The following is a 6,644-nucleotide window of genomic DNA, read 5'->3' as shown; positions in this document are numbered from 1 at the left end:
CAATATCCTTTAGTTTAGTACCTAATTGTCTATATAGATGTTGGCTCACACTTTATTCTTTACACAGAATCACTTGAAAATTATACTGAACTTTTTAATAATATTTATATTTTGTCAAAACTAAGTAGGATATTTTAAAAATAATTTTAGTTTATAGCATTATTAAAGAATATTCTTGGTCCAATATACATGAAGTAGTCATTTGAGCCAACTATTAGATATAATCAAATTTAAAGTAATAAGTTCTGAACTTAGCTTCTTTTTTTGGCTATTGCCTTTATAAATTGGTAGGCTTTCTTTCTTTTATAAGAAAGATTAGTTTGCAATCCATCTTTTTAGGTTCAGAATCAGCCCTGCAGGGTCCAAAGTATCCTTGCTTTCTCTGGTTCCTTAGTATCTTCCCTTCTCAATTGCCTGTGCGGAGGACTGTTAGCTAGTTTTAGCACTGGACAGAAGCAATAGCTTGATAGAGACTCTTTAACTAGCATCCACATTAGGGTCAAATCCTAGAGGTTTGGTTTCTCTGACTGAATGCTAAAAGATACACTGAACACATTATCCCTTTAAATACATGGTTTACTCCAGTGATACCAGGCTATAAATGATATTCTAATTTTATCATATTCAAATTTATTTTTATAGCCCTGCTGCTTACAGGTTGATCATTTACAGGGAATCAACTCATTCATCTTCAAGTGAAGGAGTCTATCTTTCAAGGAATAATTCTGGAAACAGAGAGAGAAAGAAAGAAAAAGAAAGAAAGAAAAGAAAGAGAAGAGAAGAGAAAGAGAAGAGAAGAGAAAGAAGAAGAGAAGAGAAGAGAAAGAGAAGAGAAGAGAAAGCAGGCAGGCAAACAAGAGATTCTGAACTATAGAGAGAACAAAATGTGGGTTTGTGGGGTGGGGGGAGGTGGGTGGGAAATGGCTAAATAGATGATGGGTATTAAGGACAGCCAGGTGCGCAAGCTGCAGAAGCTGGCCGAGCTGAGGAGAGTGAGCTTCCCCTACCTGAGCAGCCTGCTGCCCTTCAGCCCCGAACCCCCCACGATGAACCCTGTGGTGGAACCGCTGTCCTGGATGCTGGGGACCTGGCTGTCAGACCCACCGGGAGCTGGGACCTTCCTGACATTGCAGCCTTTCTAGTACCTGGAGGAGGTGTGCATCTCCCACATGGGCCAGCCTGTGCTGAACTTCTCGTTCAACCCCTTCCACCCGGACACACGCAAACCCATGCACAGGGAATGTGACTTCATCCGTCTCAAGCCAAGGCAACCTTTGACAAGGAGGCCTTTGTCAGCGCCCAGAATACAGTCATAGTAGAGGTGGAAGAGGGCAAGGTGAAGAGGCAGGAGCTGTGCATCACGTCCCATTCCATCGCCAGGATCTCCTTCGCCAAGGAGCCCCACGTGGAGCAGATCACCCGAAAATTCAGGCTGAATTCCGAAGGCAAACTTGAACAGACCGTCTCCATGGCGACCACCACCCAGCCCATGACTCAGCATGTCCACATCACCTACAAAAGGGTGACCCTATGACCCCAAGTGTGTGTCGTGACCCTTCGACTTCCTAGATGCCCACCGCAGGTGCAGGGGGGGGGCCGCAGGCTCATGGGTTCCAGAGTGTTGCCACGGGTTCCTGTAACAGCGTAGAAGAACTAAAATAAAAGGCCTTTATTTTTATGACTGAGCATTTCGAATATTAAAAAAAAATGTGATGTGCACTGGGTATTATATGTAAGTGATGAAATCGCTAAATTCTACTCCTGAAACCAGTATTACACTGGTTGACTAATTAGAATTTAAATAAAAACTTGAAAGAAAAATAAACAATTCAAACATACTCTGTGAATCTGTTTTAACTGTAATGGTTATTTTTCTATATAATAAACCTGATATTCCACTGAACTATTTGAGATTTGATTATGCACTACTCTAGATAGTTCCTCTACTTTCCAAATGTGTTTGAAAGATTGATGGAAAAAAAAAACTTTTATAATATTTTTAATAATATTTTCTGCAACACCATGAGACACATAGTATGAATTTAACTAAACTCTTTTGAGTATTAATGCACCCAACAGTTCTACTCTAGAAAAAAAATCCATATTTTATTCCAGAAAACTATAAAAATGTAAAAATATTCGTATATGAAATGTCACACATAAGAATCTGGGATGGGAAAGAGTGAGGTTTGGTCTTGTTGGGAATTATGGTGCAAAGATTAACACTTAAACACATTATATTTCCTCTAATTCTTTTGAAAAAATCTCCTATGAAATTTTAATATATAAACATGTAGGATTGATAGTATTATTTAAAAAACAATTTAAAACCTAATTTGAGTTTTGCTGTTTTGTTCACCATTGGATATATCACTTTCTATAAGCAAAGAACTGTGAAAAAGTAGACATTCAGGTTTAAAATAAAATGGAAATCAATTTTACATTGTCTTTAAAAGAAGATGTATTCATAAACTTAAATTCTAAAGGTTAATGAAAGAGAATTTAGTACTCTGTAATAGATTTCATATTAATCCAACCAAGTCTTCTTTCTTTACAAGAAGATTTAAACACATTTTTACATTCTGGTAAAGACTGAGAATAAGAAACACATGGTCTCAGACAGCCTTATGTGTATAATCAATTACACAGTCCTGTGAAAATATCTGACACATTTATTCATTTGTCATTAATTTATAAAAGTAACAATAGCTCTGCCTTCAAAGTAAGAAAAAAGAGGGAAAAATAGAATTCGGCAGGGAAAAATAGATTTTAAAATAGAAATTTAGACTTTATACATGAGCTAGAACATAAAAATAGATGTAATATCTCTGGCACTTGTCTGCTTTAAGCCTAAAATATCTTAACTACTTATTTTCCATTTTGAGTGCTGAATTTAGATTTATGCTATTGGATTGATTGTTAAATGGAGTCATCACTCTTTTTCAAATCATACTGCTGGCAGAAGTTCACCAGTAGCTTATACATTAATTAATGTCTGCATTTTATTTTAATGTATCCTTCAAAGTCACTCACTCCCCTAGACCAGAGTTGAAATTAAATAATTTTCTCCATAAATTCAAATTTGTGGCAACATTAAGCTTAAAACAGATTAATTAATGATTGACAGGGTATCTTTTCATTTTAAGTCTACTTAAGGTAAATATCTAAAAGATTAAATTCTTGGGCAGCCCCAGTGGCTCTGCGGTTTAGTGCCGCCTTCAGCCCAGGGTGTGATCCTGGAGACTCGGGATCGAGTCCCATGTCAGGCTCCCTGCATGGAGCCTGCTTCTCCCTCTGCCTGTCTCTCTCTCTCTCTCTCTCTCTCTCTCTCTCTCTCTCTCATAAGTAAATAAATAAATAAAACCAAAAAATGCAAAAAAAAAAAAAAAAAAAAAGATTAAATTCTTGAAAGGAGACAAATTAGAGGGATCCCTGGGTGGCGCAGCGGTTTGGCGCCTGCCTTTGGCTCAGGGCGCGATCCTGGAGACGCGGGATCAAATCCCATATCGGGCTCCCGGTGCATGGAGCCTGCTTCTCCCTCTGCCTATGTCTCTGCCTCTCTCTCTCTCTCTCTCTATCATAAATAAATAAATTTTAAAAAAATAAAAAAAGGAGACAAATTAGAATGAAAGAAGGGAATCAAAAAAACTTTTTAAAATATGATGTCAGAAGACAAAAATAAAGTAATATCATTAGATATCATTATATCTTCCCTAAACCATAGCAATCACCACCTAATTGATCCTCTGAAACCGACTCTTGCCCTTTAAAATCAATGTGTGCACTAATTCTTAATGAACATTTAAGATGCCACTCTTCTGCTTAAAATCATTCAATGGCTTGCCTTTGCTCTTGGGATAAATTCCAAAACCCTTAACATGGCTGGTAAATCCCTAATGAACTAAACTCTTATTTCTCACTGCTCTTTCTTCAATTACTATCCATTCTTATGGTTAGTAAACTTCTTCCTGTCTTAGGACTTCACAAATTATTTCTTTCTGCAGAACTTTCCCATCATCTTCTACGTTGGCTATGGAGGAAATTCATTTCTTAGCTCTAGCTTAAACCTTACTACAGAGAAAGCCTTCTCTACTTCTCAGATTTCATTGGAAACCTGGTTATATGCTTTCAAGTAATGCTGTATTTTTTCCCCTCTAAGCAATGTTTTCTTTAACACTATAATCAGTGTTTGTATTATTTTTAATGTCACATTTTCCAGTATTTAATATAGAATATGTAACATAGAAAGTGATCAATAAACATGAATTTACAAATCACACGAATTAAACAATATTCAATATTCATTATAAAATGTATGTTCTACTTTAACTTAAAGTTAGGATAAATATTTATTTATAAATAGCTAGAAAAATATTCTTTATTTTAAGCCATTACCAATCATTGGCAGATGGCTTTATAAAGCTATTACTTTAGATATGGTCCTTGGTCAGAAATATTTTATAAAGATTACCAACAAATTAAGAACAATTGTAAGGATACAATTCATTTCCTCTGTGTCTGACTAGTATTTTATATTAGCTAGGTGCCAGAATTCTGCTAGCCATTGAAAGCTGATTGAATGTCTTCTCAAATCTCCAGGTTTTTTCTGATAGGCTCTGTGTCTGAGTTCATGTGATGATCTCTCTCTCTCTCTCTCTCTCTCTCTCTGCTTCTCTCCTAACCAACCCCCTTCTTCCCATCCATATGTCTATCTGAACCAACCAACCAGCCAACAACCAACCAGTAGCTAGCAGCCTATATCAACTAAACATTTTCTCATTTATCTTGTCTTTAATCTTGGCCTTTGCTGCATTCCTTGACAGCCAATTTATAAGACCCAGGTCTTTTGGTTTAGTATATGCTCTGGCTTTTGTCATATTATCAGTCCAAACCAATGTTCACTTGGACCCAGTTTAACAAAGGGTGGAGTTCAGACAACTCACAGAGAATTCCCAGGTAGCAAGCAAAGAGTTGGGCAATGAATAAGACAGGGGAGTATAAATTGCAAGGAAAAATTGCCAATTAAATTTGAGTCTACACTTGAATATTTACATTGGAACTGAAGAAGGAATTATATAAATAAAGAATGAAAGTAAGGGCACCTGGGTGGCTCAGTGGTTGAGCATCCATCTTTGACTTAGGAGTGATCCTGGAGTCCTGGGATTGATCCCACATTAGGCTACTCACAGGTAGCCTCTGCCTTTCTCTCTGTGTCTCTCATGAATAAATAACTCAAAGAGAGAAAAAAATAAATGAAAGTAAGTTATATATGTGCATTGAGTGTGAGTAAATATGTGCAAAAGTCTAAGAATCTGCAGTTCATTCACAAGGACAACTCTATTATTAAAAGACCATAAAGAATACAAGGAAGAAAGATTTGAGAAGACTAAAATGGTCACTGCATAGGTAATGCAAAAATCATAAACATAGAAAGTGTGTTCAAGCTCACTAATAAGAAGTTGGAAATTCACATGAAAACAAAAATGAAATGTTCCAATTAAAGATGGCAATACAAGAAGATCCTGAACTTACTTTTTCCATGAAACAGTGAAGGTACAGCTTCATATGGAACAACTTTATTTAAAGAAAAAAAAAAAAGAAAGAAAACCTAAAAATTGGCTGACTGATTCCTCTTCAGTGGGAGAAAGAGAGAAGGCCCATATCTGAGTGAATAGGACAGCCTGGGATACAGTTTTACCATAAAACCCACCCCCAGAGTAGTGACTCACAGTGAAGAACAAACTTAAAATCTAAAGCTTCTCCTTAAGGAATAAAGGATATGAACTCCATATTGGCACCCGTAACTTATAAGACCTGCACTAATATTTTAATATTAAAAGACCTAACGAGAGAAATAGAAAGTAATACAATTATGTTAGAAGATTTTAAAACCTCATTTATATCAATGGATAGGTCATCCAAACAGAATATCAAGAAGAAAATATAGGTTCTAAACACATTAGACCAGATGAACTTAACAGACATATACAGAACATTCCATTAAAAAACTACAGTATATATTTTTTTTCTCAAGTGCACAAAAAATATTCAGCAAGACAGATCATACGTCAGGCCACAAAATAAGTCTTAATAAATGTAAAAAGATAGAAATAATAAAAAGTACCTTTTCTGATCCCTATGGTATGAAACTAGAAATAAATTACAAGAAGAAAACTGGAAAATTCACAAATATGTCAAAATTAAACAACATGATAGTGAACAACCAATGAGTCAATGAGGAAATTAAAAGAGAAATAAAAATAGCTTAAGGCAAATCAAAATAGAAATATAACACACTAAAACTTATGGGATGCAGCAAAAGCAGTTCCAAAAGGGAAGTTCATTGTGATAAATGCCTACCTCAAGAAACAAGAAAAATTTCAAATAAATGACCAGAATTTATGCCTTAAGGAACTAGATAAATGAGAGGAAGCGAAGCTCAAAATTAGTAGAAGGAAAGAAGTACAAAAATCAGAGTAGAAATAAATGAAATAACAACTGAAATAAATGAAACAGAGACTGAAAAGATCAAAGTTAAGAGCTGATTCATTGAAAAAATAAACAAAATTAACAAACTTTTACCTAGACTCACAAAGGAAAAAAGAACTCAAAATAGGAAACTAGATGTTATAAGTAATGCCATA

At 35.5% G+C, this 6,644-nt stretch overlaps 1 pseudogene; it reads left to right on the top strand.

Annotated features, from left to right (window-relative positions):
* The first annotated feature begins 935 nt into the window (after positions 1-935).
* On the top strand, positions 936-1,534 carry LOC129519348 (peroxynitrite isomerase THAP4-like; annotated as a pseudogene).
* The last annotated feature ends 5,110 nt before the right edge of the window (positions 1,535-6,644 follow it).

Source organism: Nyctereutes procyonoides, unplaced genomic scaffold, assembly GCF_905146905.1.
Source record: "Nyctereutes procyonoides isolate TBG_1078 unplaced genomic scaffold, NYPRO_anot_genome, whole genome shotgun sequence".
Classification (NCBI taxonomy): Eukaryota; Metazoa; Chordata; class Mammalia; order Carnivora; family Canidae; genus Nyctereutes; species Nyctereutes procyonoides.
Note: the sequence above shows the minus strand (reverse complement) of the source record. Positions and strands in the feature narration are given on the sequence as shown.